Genomic DNA, 20,660 nt, shown 5'->3' with positions numbered 1-20,660 from the left:
TTCACTACATCTGTATCTTAGCCCCAACATTTTTTTAATCAAAACTTCCTTGGGCTTGTAGCTCTTTACATGAGACTGATTTCAAGGAGGTAGAATGAAACTGCTTCAGATTGTATGGAAATTGTTTCTATGACTTTGCTTTCTCTCAGCAAACCATATAATAAAAGGTATACAGGGTGGTGGTGAGGTTTGTAGGATAATAGAAATTGTAGGCATGTTTGCGAAAGTAGAGTTTCAGGCAGTTTCTATCAGAGGAGGAAGTAACTGCAGAAGTTATGAGATACTTTTATAATTAAATTTTAGTATGAATTCAAATTTCTCAAGCTTTGAAGGAAAGGTCTAATGAGAAATAACCCATGGTTTCCGTCTTACTGTTTGGTAGTAATTGCTTCATTGTAAAATGTTCACAAACCTGAACTTCTTTAGGCAAAATTCCTAATTAGGATTTCTATCTGGGATAAGTGTACATTTGCTTAAAATCAGTCACCCATCAGGCAAGATACAAAAAAGATTTTGGTTACCCCCAGGGTTAATTACATTTAGTACTGAAACGAAGTTGGTTGTTATAATGGTTATACCACTGAGAAAGAGATAACTAAATTCACGCGTTTCTCTGGAGCCTTCTCATGTTCATGCATGACCTTGGAGGTCCTTCCCAGCTCCAAGAGGCTTGGATTCCACAATGAATTGTACCTGGCGTACTTTCACCGCTGTCTTACGGAAAGAGACGTTTGGCTGAATTCCAGCTTATTTTTTACTTTCAAAAATACTTAAGTAGTTTCACACAGTGAAATGTTTTTAGCCCTTAAAATTATGTTTCTTAAAGAAAACTTAAGGACAAAGAAAAAGACTACACACACACACACAAATACTATACACTGCAATATTGCCATTTCATCTAAAAATCTATGAAATAAATTCTACCAAAAACTTTGAATCAATTATAGCGGTTAGCTCTGGGAGATGGAATAATAGATGATTGTCAAATTTTCTATATGTTGGTAATTTCCATGGAGCAGGTAGAACCCATCATGATCATAAAATGTGTTGAAATACTAATGTAGCTTACCCAACTCTTTTTTATAATCAATAACCACAGTTACCACAGAGAGCTATCACCATATAAAACACATACATATAACATGTTAAGATAGGGATAAAATCCCTAAAGAAACATCAGTAGTGTATTGAAAGAAGGCATACAGAAATGCTTAAGTCTACTTTCCCTGGGCTTGAGCTTCACAGAGCAAAACAATGATGACACTTGACTTGGGCTAGAAAATTCTACAGATACTGCAATTTTGTTTGGGTCACTTGGAAGACAGATTGGCAAAGTTCCCCCTTGGCCGGGATTTTGTTCTTCATTCATTCAGTCTGATTTCATGAGTTGATTTTAAACAGTCCTAGAGGATTTTTCATCTCCTGAACAGGGGGCCTGCCAATTAGCTGCCAGACACTCCCATCTGTGAAGGACAGGTTTCCCCAGGTGGGTCATAACCAGCCATCTTCAAGTAGGAAGAACCATGTGAGGCCACAGGCCTGCTCTTAGAGTGGTCTGCTCATCTTCCTGGTGCTGAGTGGAGACCTTGCAAAGCAATCAGGAGAGAGATCTCTCCTTCGGCTCAACAAAACAAAACAAACAAACAAATAAAACCAAACCAGTAGGTTAAAGCCTCTGCCTTCGGCTCAGGTCATGATCCCAGGGTCCAGGTATCCGAGCTGTGGGACGTTGGGCAAAATCACCTACCCACGGTGAGTCACAAGTGCCTTATCTGTAAATGGAGAACAACTGAAGTGTTCATTAGGAGGATTAAGGGAGATTATGCAGGTGGAGTGCTTAGCATAAGGAATCACAGAAATGCTAAAGAAATTATCATTATTATTATTAGTGGTTAGTATATAAATCAAATTTACATGCTGAATTTCAGAGAAAACATAGATTTTGGTTACTATTGTCTTCATTAATGGGGCACTTTGCACGTGCACAGACTTTTGTATGATGTTTCTGGGAATTTAGATAACCGGAAAGCTATTAAAACTGGAAATTGCTTACTATTCCTGTTCTGGCCACCATGCCCATTTAGACCAGAATTTATCCATTCATAATTTTTTAGTTTTTAAATTCCTGCCATGTGCCCAACACACTGTGCTAGGTCAAAACCATATCTAGCCCCTGCCCTCAGGAAGCTCAGAGGGCAGCAGGGAGCCTGACATTAAACACATATTCATGAATTAAGGAAATTCAACTTTGATCAATACTGAGGCAAAGGTAGCAAATGTTTAATTTGTATGTTCCCTTCCTGCATAACTCCCTTCTCCTCAACTGGGCTTTGTAACAGTGCCCTCAGGTCAATTTCATCACCTGACTCTCCCAAACTCCAGAAGCTGAGTCTAGGAAGTCTTTCCTCCCTAAGTGCAAAAAGCCAGACCCATTTTGACTCAGTAAATGGATGACATGTTTTGGGCAAAGCTTTCCTTGGAATGTGCTGGGCCTTTCTGCATCCAGGGCTGGGTAAGGGAGACTTTGATAGGAAAAAGTCGTAACAGGCTGTACTGGAAGGAAGAATTGGGGAAGGATGGTCTTTGTGCCTAAAAAATTAGAAGCATATTTGTTTTTGTTTTTGTTTTTGTTTTGCTCTGTATTTTTTTTTTAAAGAATTTATTTATTTATTTGACAGACATAGATCACAAGTAGCTGAGAGGCAGGCAGAGAGAGAAGAAGGGAAGCAGGCTCCCCACCGAGCTCGGATACCTGCCCAGGTCTGTCTGAACCCAAAATCTCATGTGCTTAAGCACACAGTGCCTCAACATTGTATTTGCATAAAATATCATGGGTTCTTAAAGATTTTAATTCATTTATTCAGGAAACTTTACTTTGTATCTAGTGTGGTGCAAGGAATCAGGGATTAAAAAAATTGAGATAAAACTCCTCAAGGAGCTCACAAGTCACAATGCAGAAAATCTACAACTGTAAAGAAATCATTGAAATCCTATGGTGGATCTGTAATGTTAGACAGGTAAACCACAGGTGGGTTCTAACTGGAGGTCAGAAGAGGTTTCTCAAAAGAGGTTACCCTAAAACAAGCCTGGAATAATGAGTAGGATTTTTGAGGCAGATAAAGAGGAGGAAGGCAATCAGACAGAAGGATCGTAGAGTATGGTGTTGCTTTTAGAAGCTGCAAATTTGTCGTGGCCAGATCAGATGGTACAAAGAGGAGAGGAGAGGGTGCCTGGGTGGCTCAGCTGGTTAAGCGACTGCCTTTGGCTCAGGTCATGATCCCAAAGCCCTAGATTCGAGTCCTGCTTTGGGGGGGGTCCCTGCTCCAGTGGGATTCTGCTTCTCCCTCTCCCTCTGCCTCTCACCCTGTTTGTGCTCACTCTCTCTGGCTCTCTCAAATAAATAAATAAAATCTTTAAAAAAAAAAAAAAAAAAAGAAGGAGGGGAGGAGAGAGGAACCTCTGAGTCCGTGGTTTCCAAAGTGTAGTCCCTGTACCAGCAGCATTAACACCACCAGGGAACATCACAGAAATGTAATACTTGATCCCTACCAACACCACTGAGTCAGAAACTCTGGGATGGGGCTCAGCCCTCTAGAGATTAACCATCCCTCTAGAAGAGCCTGATTGAGAAACAGTGGTCTCGGGTCATTAGCAGTCAGGAGAGTCACAGAAGACTCTACAGGTTTCTGTGGTTTTGTTTTGTTTTGCTTTGTTTTATTTTGTTTTGTTTTCCCTACACTGTTGCCTAAGTAGAGCAAATGATCTTAGATTGTCAGGACAATGGAATCTTCTTAAAAGCAATTTCGTAAGTCTTTTACCAAATTGTTAGTCTTCGGTGTTTGTTTTTAAAGGTAGCAATTCAATGACCATTTATAAAGCACAGCAGAACAAACAGTTTCCAAAACCCTATTTGTGACCTGCATGGGGCCCAAAAATGCACGCTCATTGGAGGACATTATGAGAAGAAAATGAATTTGCATGATGCATCAATGGTAGAATGGTTTTATTGCTCTTTATATGACAAGTTTGTGGAAAATGGCAAATAACACTTTTAGTTTATATTCAGCTATAACAACAACTTATTATTTCCGAAGACTAAATTACAGTCTAGCAAAATGAAATGGCTACATGGTCACTTCTTCATGGCAGCCTCTTCGGTGGCAGTTTTTAAATGTGCAAGCTCAGCTCACTGAAAACAGAAGTAGTTATATTCCTAAGAGACCTCTGAATTAGCATCGGATGGTTTATAATACAGGCTGTATGGAACAATCAGTCTGTGAGCGTCTTCCTTTGGGCTGCTGACCTCTAAAGATGATCCAGTAAGAAACTTAGAGCCATGAACCCTGCCGTGGTAGACTCGCCAACTAAAGATAAGCAAATGGCAAGTGAAAACAAAGCAAACAAAATGCCTATTAAGCCCTAGACTAGCAAAGAGAGGGCTGATGACTGAGACTGATTACGGCCCGCGTCTGTGACCAGAATAACAAGTCCAGAATGGAAATCCGCCATCATGGTTTTTGTTGTCTTACACACCAAACACCAGGCTAAGCAGAGATTTTTTTTCTGCTCAAACTACTGTTTGACATGGGCACACATCTGACGGCTCTTTCCAGACCCTCTCCATCCACCCGCTCACATTCTCACTGTCTCTTGGCTTACCTACATCCATCCACATTAAGACTCACCTTAAGTCCTTGTCCTCTGCAGAGCTACTCTTCCTGGTCTGACCCAGCAGCCCTGCTTTAGCAATTTCTATTCCTTTCGTTGTTTATGCCAGTGTTTCCCAAATTTCATCTAACTTTATATTACCGCCTTTATGGACTTTGTTATGATAGATCACCTGTTCTATGTTTTACAGGAATATTCCAATATTTTCTTGAACTCGATTCCCTTTTTGCTAAAATGAATATATTTAAAGTTAACTTGATATTGATGCTGTAAATGGAAAAATCAGCATCTGACAAAAACACGTTAATACACATTAACACAAACATATAACTATTAGTTCAAAAAAGTTTTTGTCCAGGAGCACTTTCAATGATTTTGCCTATTAGCAATTGCCTTGCAACAGAGTTCAGGACAAATTCTATAAGGTCAGATGGCGTGGAGTCTCAAAAAGTGTGGGCCCTGGAGAAGCATCATTGGAAATTTGTTAGAAATGGAAATCCTCAGGCCCACTCTAGGCATACTGAATCAGAAATTCTGGGGCAGAACCCTGCAGAGTATGTGTTAAGTCCCCCATTCTGATGCACGTGAAAGTTTGAAAACCACTGGGTTATGAGATAGATTCTGTTGGGGAAATTCACATCCAAGGGTCAGCGAGAAGAAACACAGTTATACACTTTGTCTCACACAGAGGGGTGGGGCGGGTGCTGTGGGACACGCAGTGGGCCTGTGGCGAGCGGGGGACCCTCCCTCTTGTTGCTCTTCCTCCTTGAGAGGCAAGCATGAGAGCAAACCTACCAGGCTAAGACTTGGGGACCAGCTATTTCCAGGAGTAGTCCCAGCAAATCAGCTACCCAGCATACATAGGAAGTTGCATCTGTTCCCTCCAGGGAAAAGAAACCAACAATCCCATGAGAAGTTGAGATGTTCAGGTGCAGCCTCATCCTCAGGTAGAGAGAGGCACTCCACAGTCCCAGCTGGTATACAGTGGTTGCCGTTACAAGGCAGCTCCCAGGGCCTCCTTAGGTATTCCTGCCCAGGGCTCCGTACCAGAGACACAGCTATGCGCTGTGGCCAGCACCAGCCTCTATAAATTGATACAGATTTCTCTCTGGTATCACACTCATCTCTGAAGCAGTTCCTCTACTGGAACATAATTTCCAAAACTTCCTCGTGTTTTGTTCCCTGGCTCCTTCTTATTTTCCACCATCTTCTCCATGGCGCCAGATGGATGTTTTGTAGGTGCCCAATAAGTAGAACCACAGCATTTTAGAACTGGAAGGGAATGAAGAAAGGATTTACTCCAACCCCTCATTTCCAGAGGAGAAAACCGAGGCCCAGAGAAGTTAAATGACTTACTCAAGTCCACACATTTAGTTAGTGGCCGATGGGCTGAAAATCCACATTTTGATTCTCAATGAGGCATTTTCTAACACAAAACCATAATCCATTGATATGGTCACTTTTTACCTGGGCACCTTATGCCAAACAGGTGTGGCACATGCCCTGTTCATCACTCCCTCACCAACGGTATAGAAGCATATTATGTAGGATATGCTTTAAATTTACTTAAATGCTCCCCCCCCAGAAGTATTTACTAAGTGTTTATATTGCCTATGGAGAAAAATTATTTATAAGTAACTTATAAAGAGGACTTACTTGACCGGCCAAGATGATTTTTCTTCTGAATTACAGCCTAATGTGTATAGCTTCTTGCTCTCAGCTTACTCCACTTGGAGCTATGCCCAGCACAATTTACATCTATGAACTGCTGAACATTTAAGCAAATTAAGTGTCCAAAAAATCAAACACAAATTGTATCTTGGTGATTTATGCCTTCATAAAGCAAAACACATACAGTGTGCTGAGCACAGGCCAGATTTATAGCTCCACTGGTTAGGGAAAATGAATAGAGGACTCCTAGAGAATGTGTTGAGAACCATGCATATGTGTTTAATTCTTGACCGTGGGGATTTTTCCCCAGTGATATTTATCTTACAAATCATCTTCAATGCTAATATGCAATGTAAATCGAGAATGAAAAAGATATACAAGAATTCTGGGTAGAGAGTGGGAAGCCAGTTAACTTTCACCAGGACCCCCCAAAAGGCAGGCATCTGAACAATCCTGGATCTTCCATCTCTAATCTAACACCCTTGGGTTACGCTACCCTCTCTTATTACTGTAAGCTAAGCAGTTTCACTTAAACATTGGAAGGGAGAAAATACACCAAGAGTGCCAGAGTAAACCCTAGAGGCTGAGTTGTCTCAAATCTCTACTGACCTATCTAGGATCCTATGGCCTTCACAGATAAAGTGTCCTGCTGAGAGCATAGCGCAGGGAACGAGCAGATGTACACAGAGTCAGATTAAGAAGTTTGAATCCCAACCTCTTCACTTATTGGCTTCAAGTGCCTAGTTTCTTATCTATAAATGGAGATTAACAATATCTACTTCAAAGAGGTATTGTTTGAATTAATGAAATAATCGTGTGATAGCTGCCCCAAGATTGTTCCCAACGATACCCACCTCTTGGGATTCATGGGCTCCTCCTGAGTATGAATTGAACTATGTGACTCTCTTCTAGTGTACAAAATATTGCAAAAGTAGAATCACTTCCAAGATTTATTTATACAAAGACTCTTACTACTGTCTTGCTTGCCCTTTCTTGCTCACTTTGATGAAAACCAGCTCTCCTGTTGTGAACTCTGTATGAGAGACCTAGGGGCAAGCCACTGAGGGGTCCTCCAGCCAATGACCAGCAAGGAGCTGAGGCCCTTGGTCCAATAGTTCAGGATGAATGGAGTTGGGCCAACAACCACATGAATGAGCTTAGCTGTATATACTCCCGGTTGATCCTTAAAGTAATAGAGTGGTTATTTTGATTTTAGCCTATAAGGCACGTAGTCACACCAAAATTCCTGACCCACCAAAACTGAGACAATAAATGTTTTAAGCTGCTAAATCTAGGATCATTTTGGTATGCAACAATAGGCAATTAGTACAGGTTGTAAAGTGGCCAGTACAGTACCTGGCACATAGTACATTCTCTATGAAGGATGGTTACTATTGTTGTTAATGACTTTGTGCACATGAAGATTACACACTGATAATTTTTTTTAAGAGTTTATTTATTTATTTGAGAGAGAGACAGTGAGAGAGAGCACGAGCAAGGAGAAGGTCAGAGAGAGAAGCAGACTCCCGCGGAGCCGGGAGCCCGATGTGGGACTCGATCCCGGGACTCCAGGATCATGACCTGAGCCGAAGGCAGTCGTCCAACCAACTGAGCCACACAGGCGTCCCTACACACTGATAATTTAATTGCTCTCCTTCTCTCTGTGCTTCCAAAGAAGGTTTGGGACAACAAAGAGCCTTTGCAAATTTGTGGTCAATACCTCAACCTAAATAATGAACATTAGGCCTTCTGGAAGAGCAGACTCTATGGAAGTGGCGGCCTAAGATAGAAAGTCACCTTTTGAGTTGAGAGTCACCATCCTGTCATATGTCCCGATCCTGAGATACTCTAGAGTAAATTTGTCCTAGGTGAGTTTTAGAATGCAGGCATTTTTTACTGTAATTCACTGTGGCTGAAATTTCAGGTAAGTGCAAGAGAGTCAATCTTGTGAAACCTGCTTATTAAAAACCTGACATTCAGACCCTACCTGTGTTTTCTTTTGGAGAAAAGCCATAATATAATTGAGTACTGGACAAACAAAGATATTTCAATCTAAGGTCAGGTTGTTTATTGTTGTTATCAGAGTCAAACAAAATTTACCCTGAAAGAATAACCAGAGATGTAGGAACAGATTTATGTACAAGGATGTTCATTGCAGCATTACTTACAAATGTGAAAGAAGAAGGAGACAACCCAAATGCCCAGCAACAGGGGACTTGCTGAATGATTTGTGATGTGTTCATATTGGAATACTATGAGACTATTAAATATGTTTTATAGGAATATTTACTGAGCTGAGGAAATGTTTGTAAAGTATTTTTAACTTAAAAAAATAGATATAAAACGATTTGGTAGGATCCAAGTTTTGAAGGAAAAAGAGTATTATCATGTGCACACACATGAGTCTGCTGGGGTGTGTGTGCATATGGGAATGAGTTTTCTGGCCTTCTCTCTTTCCAGCCTTCCTGTCCCCCCCAGTCCATGGTTTATTTCCATTTCCTGCCAGAGTGAAGTCTTGTTGCAACTGCTGTCGTTCCTGTTGTCAGAAAACAGAGAAGTACAGGAAAGAACAAAGGGAGAGGGGGGATAATTAGCAAAAAGAGTAATTTCATTTACATGGTGGTCAAGGAGGGAGGGGAGAGAAACAATGACCGTGAAGTGGGCTAAAGGTAGACATGGAGTTGTTGACACTGTGCTGCTTTGTTGCAGTGACATGTGCAGTTTTTTAGCAGTGACATTCCCTGAGAGCCCCTGGGACTCTCATACTCCCTTGGTCAGGGTGGGAGCCCGGCCTGCCTCCTCTGGGGCGCCTGGTGGCAGGCCCCCCCACCCCATGCTTACTAATACATTCCCTTCTTCAAACCCACCAAAACTGGACCAACTGGCCTCCTTCCTCCTGGGACCAAAAGTGGGGGGCCTTGCCACCCTACAGCCCCATACCTCTTCTCTTTCCCTTTGGCTTCTTTCCACCCTGAGCTCTGCCCTCAATCTGTTCCTTGGCTGGGGGTCTGAGACCCTGCCTTCTGGCCTTCCTTCCACAAGTACGCCTCGCCCCTTAGCTGGGGCTGCAGGGGCTTAATTTATAGGGAGAGGCCTGTGGCGGTGGCCACTGGCTGGGCTGCTGTCACCACACATGGAGGCGGTCTGCCCCTGGCCGCTGCCTTCTCTCTCAGCTTCCCCTTTTCCATTCCCCGTGCTGTGGCTACAGGGTGGGGGTGAGGGGACAGGGACAGGACTGCAACCATGGGCTAGGGCTCGAAAAATCTGAATTTGCTGATTTCAATAAATATCTCTTGTCTTTTTAAAAAAAAAAAAAAAAAAAAGACCCAAGCACCAAGTATGGCATCTGTACCGAAGACAGTGAGCATGCAGGTTCTCTCATTAGCCTCTAGGGGGTGCCCAAGACCCCTCATATCCTAGTGCCACTCCTTCCCCTAAAGGAGTCTAACTTAGAGGCCAGAAGATGTATGCCGGGCCCTGGTGACAAAGGGTTATTCTTCACAGTAAGGAAGGAAGAGCTGAAACCAGTTTCTGTGGACCATGACTTAATCTTGAACTCATTTCTCGATGTTTTGGCGTGCATTTGGTACAATAGGATGAGAAAGGCCTCCTACACAGGCAGGCCCAGGGCAGAGCCACCTGGAGCCGCTCAGCTCGAGGCCTTGCCAAGAATTTCTCTTTTTTGTCATGTTCTTCCTTGTGCTCTTTGTTGCTTATTGTTTGTCTTCACTCACCAGCCAATCACTAAGCTCCAGCAAGGCTTCTCAACTGAGGGGCCGGACCAGTAAGTCCACATCTGGCCACACCTGGGGATGTTAATCAAACACAAATTCTGATTAGGTTCTGTCTGAGGTGGGGCCTGAGATTGTACAACTCTAGCAAGCTCCCAGAAGATGCCAGGGCCGCTGCTCTGTGGGTGACACTGCGTCTCAGTCATAGGAGTGAGAGCGGGTATGTGCCTAGCGGAGATGGGCCAAGGAGGCTGTCTCACCTGCTTTTAGTGTAGACTTTGGCCTAAAGGCACCAAAGGAGTCTTTGTGGTTTCCATGGGACTCCGTCTAGGTCATCAGGTTCTAAATGAGCATGTAGTTTTTGTTTTTGTTTTTTTTAAAGATTTTATTTTATTTGAGAAAGAGAGAGAGCATGAGCAAGGGCAGAGGGGAGAAACAGCTCCCCACTGAGCAGGGAGCCCAACATGGGACTCGATCCTAGGACTCTGAGATCATGACCAGAGCCGAAGGCAGACGCTCAACCGACTGAGCCACTCAGGCCCCTCCAGGATTTTAAGCATTATAATAGGAAATAGAGTGGTCTTGCCTAGAATGCCCGCCCTGCAGAGCCCCTCCAGTCACTGAGGGCTGCTGGAAAAGTCCGAGGATTCAGAGATCCCCTGGTTACCGCCAGTTGCTGGAATCACAGGTGTTTTCAATTTTCTCCTTTGTGCTTCTTTAGTCTTATTTTCTCTATTGAAAGGAAAAAATTCAGGTAAGAAGTCTTCACTGATTCCTTATTACAGAATCTTTTTGGTTTTGTTTTTGTTTTTTTTGTAAAGTGCAGATTATTCTGTTTCTCAGAAAATGATACGTTCTTCATGGTTTTTAATGCTTTTTGATTTCTGCTCATGATGGGCTAGGAAATAAGGCACACAAACAGAATGGTGCTGGTTCCACTTGAAAAAGAGAGCGAGTCAAGAGGAGTTTTCAGCATTATTGGAGTCAAGTCCACAGAGGACAGGGCCTGTTTATTCATTTTTTCCCCATTGAGGAAAAGAAGGAAAGATCAGTTTGTATTTCAGCAGAAGGGTCAAGATTAGCATTGGAAAATCATTTCCCAATGGTAAGTGATCTTAAATGGAGAAACGTGTTATCAGGGGAGATTTGTAATCTCCATCCTTGCAGACCTTTAAAAAAATCTATATATGTGAATTATTAAATTTGTAGATGATGTGTGGGATATATAAACTCCCCAAATGATATATCTTTTCACTTCTCCTATTTGGGCCACTTCCATTTGGCAAAAATTCACATGAAATCTAGGGGCGGGGTGCAAATTAATGCTAGTAATCACAAAAGAAAAATGTAGTGAGGATCCAACTGCTATAAATAGTTTAAATAATGCAGTCCAAAAGCAAATATAAGTGATTTTTGGTTAACCACAGTTTGGGATTACCCATATCACTGCTCTATTAGTACAGGTAATTGAAAATTGACTCTGTAATCAGTCCCCATTTCTTTGATTTAGTTCAGGTGAATTCCTCACCGGGGCCAAGGGAATAGACTCTATAGCCTCACAAAGCCCACGTGGCCTGAAGCACCTTTGGTTATGATGTTGAAAGGTGACAGATGATTGACACAAAAAAATTATTCAAGGCAAAGCAGCTAAATATCCCCCTTTGATACCAATATACTTTCATTAAAATTCAAATAAACTTATAATTTTTGAATCAGTATGAAATATGTATATAAGTTGCTTTGGTCTTTCTGGGATTGTATGAAAGACTGAAAAAATACCATCTTCCTCTTTTCCTAAGGATCCGTGTCACCATGGCTGTGTCACGGTGATCTCATTTTAAGTGTGGGCAGTGGTGTATCACAGTAAACACTGACCCATCATCTTCCCCATCTCATCACAGACCTGATCTTCTCATGAGGGATCCCATCTCAGGGACACCATCTACCCACTGTCAAGGATGACTTGGGAACCATCTCATTCTGCTCACTCTCCCTCATATACCATGCCCCAAGCCCAGCCAATACTACCTTTCCTCCATCTCTACAACCACCGCCCTGGTCCAGGTTACCAGACTCTCTCATCTGAGCCCTTCTGCAACTCACCAGTGCATCTCTTTAGGCTCAGCACCCTCTCCCCACATCTAATCCAGGCTACACATCTCACCTGGATTGATTTTTCTATACAGCCAATCTGAGGGTGCCTCTGCCTGGCTTAAAGCATCTCAGTAAAAGACCACATGTTGTGGGATTTTATTTATAGAGGCAGAACATGGACTAGTAGCTGCCTATAACTAGGAGGGTTGGAGGGAAATGAGTAGTGACTACTAGTGGGTATAGGGTTTCTTTTGAGCAAGATGAAAATATCCTAAAATTGATTGTGTTGGTAGCTGGACAACATGGAATATACTAAAAACCATTAAGTATACACTCTGAGTAGGTGAATTGTATGGCATGTGAATTGTATCTTCAAAACACTGGTGGGGGTTTTAGGGGTTTTTTGTTTCTTGTTTTTTTAACTTGTAATGGCTCTCAGTTGCTCTTCATATGAAGTCTGAGATTTTTGGCATGGTCTCTGATGCTCTACATGATTTACCCTCACCCCCAGCCTTATTCAGGCCTTATGCCCATGTACTCTAACCATCTTGGTTAAAGATGGCTCCTTGGGCCTCTTAAATTTGGCATCCTCATCTTGCCTCTGGGTGATTGCACATGTTTCCTCTGCCCTCTTCCCCAGGCCAACCCCCCTTCCCGACTTTCTACTGGATAATCCCACATATCTTCAATGCTCCGTGTAATTATTACTTACTGTAGGAAGCTTCCCTAAATCTTACTATTTGGATGTTCATTATATGAGCTCCCCAAAGTCTGTACTTCTCATGTAGGTACTTATGCTTATTTGCTTTTTTTTTTTTTTTTTTCTAAATTCCCTCTAACTGTAAGTTCAGTGAAATGTCAGGGACAATGTTTATTGTAAACACTCAGATTCTAACACAGGGCCTAGCACGTATTCAGTACTAAATAAATGAATAAGTTGAACAAACACATGAGTGAATAAATGACATTTTCAAGTTTGGTTCCATAGATAACATTTTTTAAAATTTCACATGTACCCAATGTGAAATTGATTTACTGAACAATAGTATATATGTGTTACTCCTTATTTCTTCACCCCCTCTGTACTGGAAGCTCTTTGTAATTTTCATAACCCTAGTAAGTTCCATGTCAAAAGTTACAAACAGACAATTATTAAAGCCAATGAGTTGCTTTTTCTTATTTTTCATTTTCCCTGACTTTTTTTGCAGCCCTAAATGTTATCTCCTTCTTCTACCTAAGCCAGTTCTTCTCAAAGTGTGATGCCAGGGCCCAGCAGCAGCAGCATTGCCTTGTACCATGTTAGGAATGCAGATTCTTGGGCCTTACCTCACCCTTACTATGTAAGAAACTCTGGTGGGTGGGACTTAGCAATCTGTGTTTTAAGAAGCACTCCAGGTGTTTCGGATGCCCACTCAAGTTTGAGAACCACTATCCTAAGCTAATTTGCTTTGGTAAACTTGACTTTCTCTGTCACAGCAAGAGGTAGAGGGAGCAATCCAGACAGCACACTCCCCTGCTGCTCTTAAGCCAAGCTAATTCACAAAAGCTCTATTATTTCCAGCTATGGTTTTCCTTTCACACAGCACTGACTGCCACGTGGTACAGGGTAAACAATGTAGATTCTTGAAGGTAGTTATTTCCCTGGCCACAACCACAATGGTGGCAAAAACAACCGATACAAAATACTTAAGAAAATTTTAAGTTCATATTTTGATATAATCCACTTCTATTTATAACCCGTCAGTCTTTCTTTGATCTTATCCTTTATTCTCTGCACAAAACACTCTCAAACTCTTTCCCAGACCTTCAAAGAAGGTGGGGCTGTCTAGATCATCACAGGCTGCTCCATTCCTAGTGATGCTTTACTTTATTCATATTTGCTTTTTCTCATTAAGGTACCATTAACATGAGGAGACCCTACAAGTGGCCACAACCAGGCATAGCAAGCAGCCTCTGAACTTGACTTCAGATGGACTTGCCTCCATTTCACTGAACTCTAATAGAGGGAGATGGTAGAAGTGCCCATTTCTACCTTCCCCCAAATTTCTCTTCCCTTGACCTCTGTGATGGTGATTTTCTTCCTACACTGACCAGATATATGCTAGTTCTTTCTCATCCTATGCTTCACGGCAGATCTTTCCCAAGGTTTTATTAGATTTCAGTCATTTACCCATATATACTGTTTTGGAGAAGTCATCCCTTTGGCTATCATCTCTATTTAAATGATGCACAAAACTTTATTTCTAGTTCTTAAGTTCTTCCAAACCTCAAATCCATAGAGTCAATTATCTGATGACTGTTTCCAATGGAATCTTTTTGGATTTCTTCAAATTCAACAATTTGTAAAAACTTGTTACTCTCCTGCTTGAGCCCATCATGCCAGCATCAATTTTCAGTTAACTAAACTTGGAAAACTTAGAGTTTTATCAATTTCCATTTTCACTTCCCTTGTCCATTGCAGCTTTGTTTCCTATAATATCCTAACAGACTCATTTAGATTTGTTCTTTTTCCATGCCCCCAATCCAAATCTGTTTAGTGTTGCTGTTTCACTTCCTTGCTCAAAAACCCTCAATGGTTGTCCATTGTCTAAAGCTAAAATCCAAAGTCTTTGGCCAGATATTAAAGAGACTTCATGGATTTGGCCAAAGTTCCATTTACAACCTCAGTCTCCACTATTGCCAACACAATCTCTCCCCGTCTCTCCAAGCGGTCCTGTTATGATTACCACCACCATCATCACACCAAACAAGAGTAGCTAACATTTAGTGAGGGTTTACTGTATGTTACACACTATGTTAAGTGCTTCAAATTCATCATCTCATTTAATCCTCACAACAACCTCGTAGAGCTATTACCATCCTCATTTTGTGGATGAGGAATCTAAGAATCAGCAAAAATTAAGTGACTTGTTCATGTTCAAATAGCTTTTAATTGGTAGAGATACAGTTGTATGTAGATCTGTCTATGCCAATAGACATAGACTGTAAATTCTATGAATGTAAGGACTGTTTCTACTCTCCAGTGCTTAACTGGACCTGACCCACATGGTCAATAAATATTTTTAATGGATATTAGGCAAATTTCAAATTCCATCCTCTTAACTGTTGTGATGTCTTACTCTTTACAGTCCTTTAAATATATTTCTGTTCATTTCTATTTTATGCATTTTTTCATCCTAGCTCCATTTTGAATATCCATACTGTCATCTCTGTCTTTCCAAATCCTATCCTATTTTCAAGGTACTCATGAAGTCTGGCTTGCTTCACAAATCTTTTTCCAGTAAACCAGTCTTTCTCTTATATCCTAGAAGAATTATTTTCTTTTCTACTCATTTGATTTTCATAATACTTTGCTTTGCATGATTCCTTAACTTTTCATGTTTCTCACCCAAAGGAAGCTTCCTTTGGAAAAGAGACTTTGAGCTAACTTTTGATAATTAGCACAGAGTGAATGAATGGATCTACAAACAGGGCTTTGGTAGGTACCACACAAATAGATGGGCAATCACAAACTTGTTTTAATGATGTTTCTCTTAAGGCAGTCTGCTTGTTCACTGCCTCTAAATCATATGCTAAAGGCAGTTCCATGAGTCAATGATGCAATAGAACTTGCCTCTCTGATTTTTTAATGCATTTTATTTCTTTCATCTAGGTCACTGGAGGCAAGCTGAAAATTTAACCAAATTATTGAACTTTAGAGCTTAGAAATAACCTTAGAGACCACTAAGACTCAATAGTTCCCAAACTTTTAATCCCTGAGGCTCTCCTTTATTGTTCTTTAACTACCTCCTCTAACACTGTGAGAGATGCTTGCTTTTCATATATCATTCAAGGAAGAAAAATGGCTTCTATTTATTGACTGCTAACTATATGCCAAAAATGTACAAAGTGCTTTACGTCATTGTGTTTCAGTCTCACAAGAACTCAGTGGATAGGTATTATGATTCCTATTTTTAAAATGAAGAAATTAACGTGCAGAGAGGTGATGTTGACTTACCCAAGGTAAGTGTAAAATTGAGCATTTGGTAGGAAGGTCACAGGATTTGAACCCAAGTCTAACACTTGGACTCAAGTTTTTGTATCCTCTATTGTCTTTCTAATTAGGTGATGTCTCTCTTCCCCCAAACCCCAGTTTCGAATAACATCATTTGAAAATCTTTTAAACAAAATCAAAGAAATTGGGTAGACATAATCCAAGTGTCCATCAGCAAATCAATCAGTAAACAAAATGTGAAGTATACAAGTAATGGAATATTATTAGGCCACAAAAAATGAATGAAGTTCTGAAATACACTACAACATAGGTGGATCTTTTTTTTTTTTAAGATTTTATTTATTTGACAGACAGAGATCACAAGCAGACAGAGAGGCAGGCGGCGGGGGGCGGGGGGCACGAGTAGGCTCCCCGCTGAGCAGAGAGCCCGATGTGGAGCTCGATCCCAGGACCCTGAGATCATGACCTGAGCTGAAGGCAGAGGCTTAACCCACTGAGTCATCAAGGTGCCCAACATAGGTGGATCTTGAAAACATTACACTGGGGCGCCTGGGTGGCTCAGTGGGTTAAAGCCTCTGCCTTTGGCTCAGGTCATGGTCCCAGGGTCCTGGGATCGAGGCCAGCATCAGGCTCTCTGCTCAGCAGGGAGCCTGCTTCCTCCTCTCTCTCTGCCTGCCTCTCTGCCTACTTATGATCTCTCTCTCTGTCAAATAAATAAATAAAATCTTAAAAAAAAAAACATTACACTGAGCAAAATAAACCAGATGCAAAAGGATGAATGTTGTAGAATTCCACTTACACAAAACACTAAGAATGCGCAAATTTATAGAGCCAAAAAGTAGATTAGAGGTTATCAGGTATTAAGGACAGGGAATAATGGGGAGATATTACTTAATGGATACAGAGTTTCTGTTTAAGGTGATGAAAGCTTCTAGAAATAGATAGCAATGATGGCAGCACAACACTGTGATTATAATTAATGCCGCTGAGTTATACACTTAAAAATGGTAAATTTTGGCCATCTTGTGTCCCCGCGTGTGTGCACCTAATCTCAGCTGGTCCGCCCAAGACCCCGTGAGCGCCAACCCTAGTCCCCCGTGCGGTCCCATTTCCGCTCGAACAAGATGAAAGAAACTATCATGAACCAGGAGAAACTCGCCAAACTGCAAGCACAAGTGCGCATTGGTGGGAAAGGAACTGCTCGCCGAAAGAAGAAGGTGGTTCATAGAACAGCTACAGCAGATGATAAAAAACTTCAGTTCTCCTTAAAGAAGTTAGGGGTAAACAATATCTCTGGTATTGAAGAAGTGAATATGTTCACAAACCAAGGAACAGTGATCCACTTTAACAACCCCAAAGTTCAGGCATCGCTGGCAGCGAACACTTTCACCATTACAGGCCATGCTGAGACAAAGCAGCTGACAGAAATGCTACCCGGTATCTTAAACCAACTTGGTGCAGTAAGTCTGACTAGTTTAAGAAGACTGGCTGAAGCTCTGCCCACACAATCTGTGGATGGAAAAGCACCACTTGCTACCGGAGAGGATGATGATGATGAAGTTCCAGATCTTGTGGAGAATTTTGATGAAGCTTCCAAGAATGAAGCAAACTGAATTGAGTCAACTTCTGGAGAAGATAAAACGTGAAGAAGTTACTGGGAGCTGCTATTTTATATTATGACTGCTTTTTAAAATTTTGTTCATGGATCTGATAAAATCTAGATCTCTAATATTTTTAAGCCCAAGCCCCTTGGACACTGCAGCTCTTTTCAGTTTTTGCTTATACACAATTCATTCTTTGCAGCTAATTAAGCTGAAGAAGCCTGGGAATAAAGTTTGAAACAAGATTAATAAAGTTCTTTGCCTAGGAAAAAAAATGGTAAATTTTATATTATATATTTACCAGAGTAAAAAAGGAAAACTGGATTTTTTTTGTTCACCTATATAACCTTATTGTGTGTGCCCATGATTTCAGTTTCTGTTTTCTGTAAGTTTTCTGAAATGTAAAAGTTTTCACAAGAATGCTCTATTAGTGGTTCTCCAAGCACCCAGGCAGTCCTATGGGAGGACAATGACCAGCCACTCACAGTTTGAGTGATGAACAAAATAGGTCTCCCAACTCCTAGTCACTTATTACCTTATGTATCAGGAATAACAAACAAAATAGTGCATTCTAGTAATCATTTTTGTAACCACAGCAATCTTATGAGCATCTTGGAATCCCACTGATGAATGACTCTAATCCTTCCCCCTGGCTGGAAGAAGAGAGCCAAGGACATAACCACTCCTGATGGCACCCATCCCACCCCTCCCCAACTCTTCAGAGAAGCATAGAGGTCACATCACAGAGGAAAATATGGATGGGAGATCAAGGGAAAGGTAAATGAATAGATATTAGAAAGGACTGAGGAGAGGTGAAAAGGTGTGTTTATGATGAGACAGAGAAGGGAGGAGCTTATCTCCTATGCGAGGCCTTCCCCCTATCCTGGTGAACCCAGCATAGGGCTGGCCAAGGAGCACCTACTAGGAAAAACCACTGCTTATTATTGTAAGGTAAGGGACTTTCGGATATTTAATTCAGAGGCTTTGAGGTTCAGACGACTTGGCACTCCTCCAAGAGTTTCCCTCCCTCCTTATCTCTCTGCTGTTATTGTCCTCCTTCTTCCCCTCCCCTCCCCCTTATTTTCTCCCTCCCTCCCTCCTTCCTTCTCTTTACATTCCATGCTAGAATACTTTTCTGTTTTGAAGACACTTTTCCCTTACTGGTGCTGAGAGGGAAGGGTATGAACAGGAGGGAGAGAAAGTAGGGAGGTGACTAAGTGGGATACGTGGGTCCTTGTGTACAAGAGGACGAAGGTTCAAGAGCACATAGATATTCTACCCTCCCCTACACTCCCGTACTACCTCCAACTGTTCTCTCTTCTTTTACTGTTTTGTTGTTACTTGTTTCTGCACAACAAAGCCTTGGAAATTCCCAACTTTGTCTTCCCCAATACCCTCATTTATTGATGTCTGCCCACCTCCACCCAAATCCCATATTCTGAAAAAACTACTACATTGTAAGTTCCTTAAAGGGTTGGAGTATCATGTTAGTCATCTTCGTATCCTCAGTGTCTAGAAAAATGCTGGACGCTCAATTCATGTCTGTCAGCTGAATGGGTAAACAAATAAATGTGAGTTGTCTGAACAAAGCACTAAGTCTTGAGGTTGGTTTCACGCAAGGCTGATTAAGGGCATGACAGGAAGGAATATTTGAAGTGAGGAGTATCCCAGGAAATCAGGAATATTAGATCCCAAAAGAAAAAGGGGAATTTTGAGTTTCCCTCCAGTTTAGAAATGTGGGTTCTGAGTGTAGAGGCTTTGCTGTAGTGTTGTAGAGTGATATAAAGACCAAGCATCATCTGTGTTGAAACTATCATAAAGCTACAAATGGAGAACAAGTGGTCACAAGAGGATGAAGAAGTTAATGACGAATATCACCGACTTTTTCTAAATAGAGGGGCCAAGAAAATTTAATTTTGGAGAGCTGCTGCTGAGGCAGCAGGGGCATTGGGGTTATTTTCAAATCAGCACTGAAAGCTGCTCTTTTTAAAAAGGTCTACATCCATAAATCAGAAAACTAGAATGGAGAGAGCACTTGGAAGGCTCATTGGTTAGTTTCACTTGTCATCCTTCAGAGGAAACTCTGGTTCTCGCTTCCTCCTGTGGGAAGCAAAGAGGAACAAAGGGTTGCTGGTTTGGGCTCAACTCTAGGTCAGTTGGGGCCAACAGGTGTGTGAGCCGACCTTCAGATGGGTTTTTGGGGACCAACTGCGTCATATCCAGGTTCTGCTGTGCCCGCAAAGAGAGCCAGCCAGCCACAAATAAACCAGTGTGCCCAGGCCACCAACTTGTGCCAAGTTGGAAAGCTTTCAATCAGCCTTCTACACCACCGCCAGCCCCCCCTTTGCTTGGTTTCCTTGGGTATGGGCCAGGAGAAATCTTCAGAATGGTGCTATGTTCTCTCAGCCTACTGATGTGGGGGACAGCTGGGGTATAGGGCCTCAGTGAAGGGTGAAGGAAGACAATGGGAAACTGATGCTCTACACCTAAGTTATGCCAACATGTGATTTTTAGAAACTTATTTCTTTAAAAAAACAAGGTAGTAAAAGGAGACACAAGAGATAGGGAGATTTTTGAGAAAAAAGTCCATTTCAATAACGTCGGTAAAATATGAACAACCTAAAATCAGCTAGTGAACCTCACTTACAAGATGTTTTCATTCCACTTAAGGACCAAGATTTCAACAGCACCGAATGTACTAGAAGGCTGCATTTTCCCCTCCATAACCCCTTCTAATTTTTATTATCTGAACTCCGCTTATGCCAGTCTGTTTGAGGAGTTTTGACCTCTCTTTCCTACTAGCTGTGACTGAAAGTAAGGATTACAACCTTTCATTATTGCTCTGGTGATCATATCAAACGCTCCAAACATGGGTAATCTCTCCTTTCCTATGATACCCAG

The 20,660-nt window shown here is 41.6% G+C and overlaps 1 pseudogene; it reads left to right on the top strand.

The window, feature by feature from the left end:
* The first annotated feature begins 17,282 nt into the window (after positions 1-17,282).
* On the top strand, positions 17,283-18,025 carry LOC111144027 (annotated as a pseudogene).
* Positions 18,026-20,660: the final 2,635 nt, after the last annotated feature.

This window comes from Enhydra lutris, unplaced genomic scaffold, assembly GCF_002288905.1.
Source record: "Enhydra lutris kenyoni isolate GAN:26980312 unplaced genomic scaffold, ASM228890v2 scaffoldscaffold1, whole genome shotgun sequence".
Lineage (NCBI taxonomy): Eukaryota > Metazoa > Chordata > Mammalia > Carnivora > Mustelidae > Enhydra > Enhydra lutris.
This window is presented reverse-complemented; position numbering and strand designations above follow the sequence as displayed.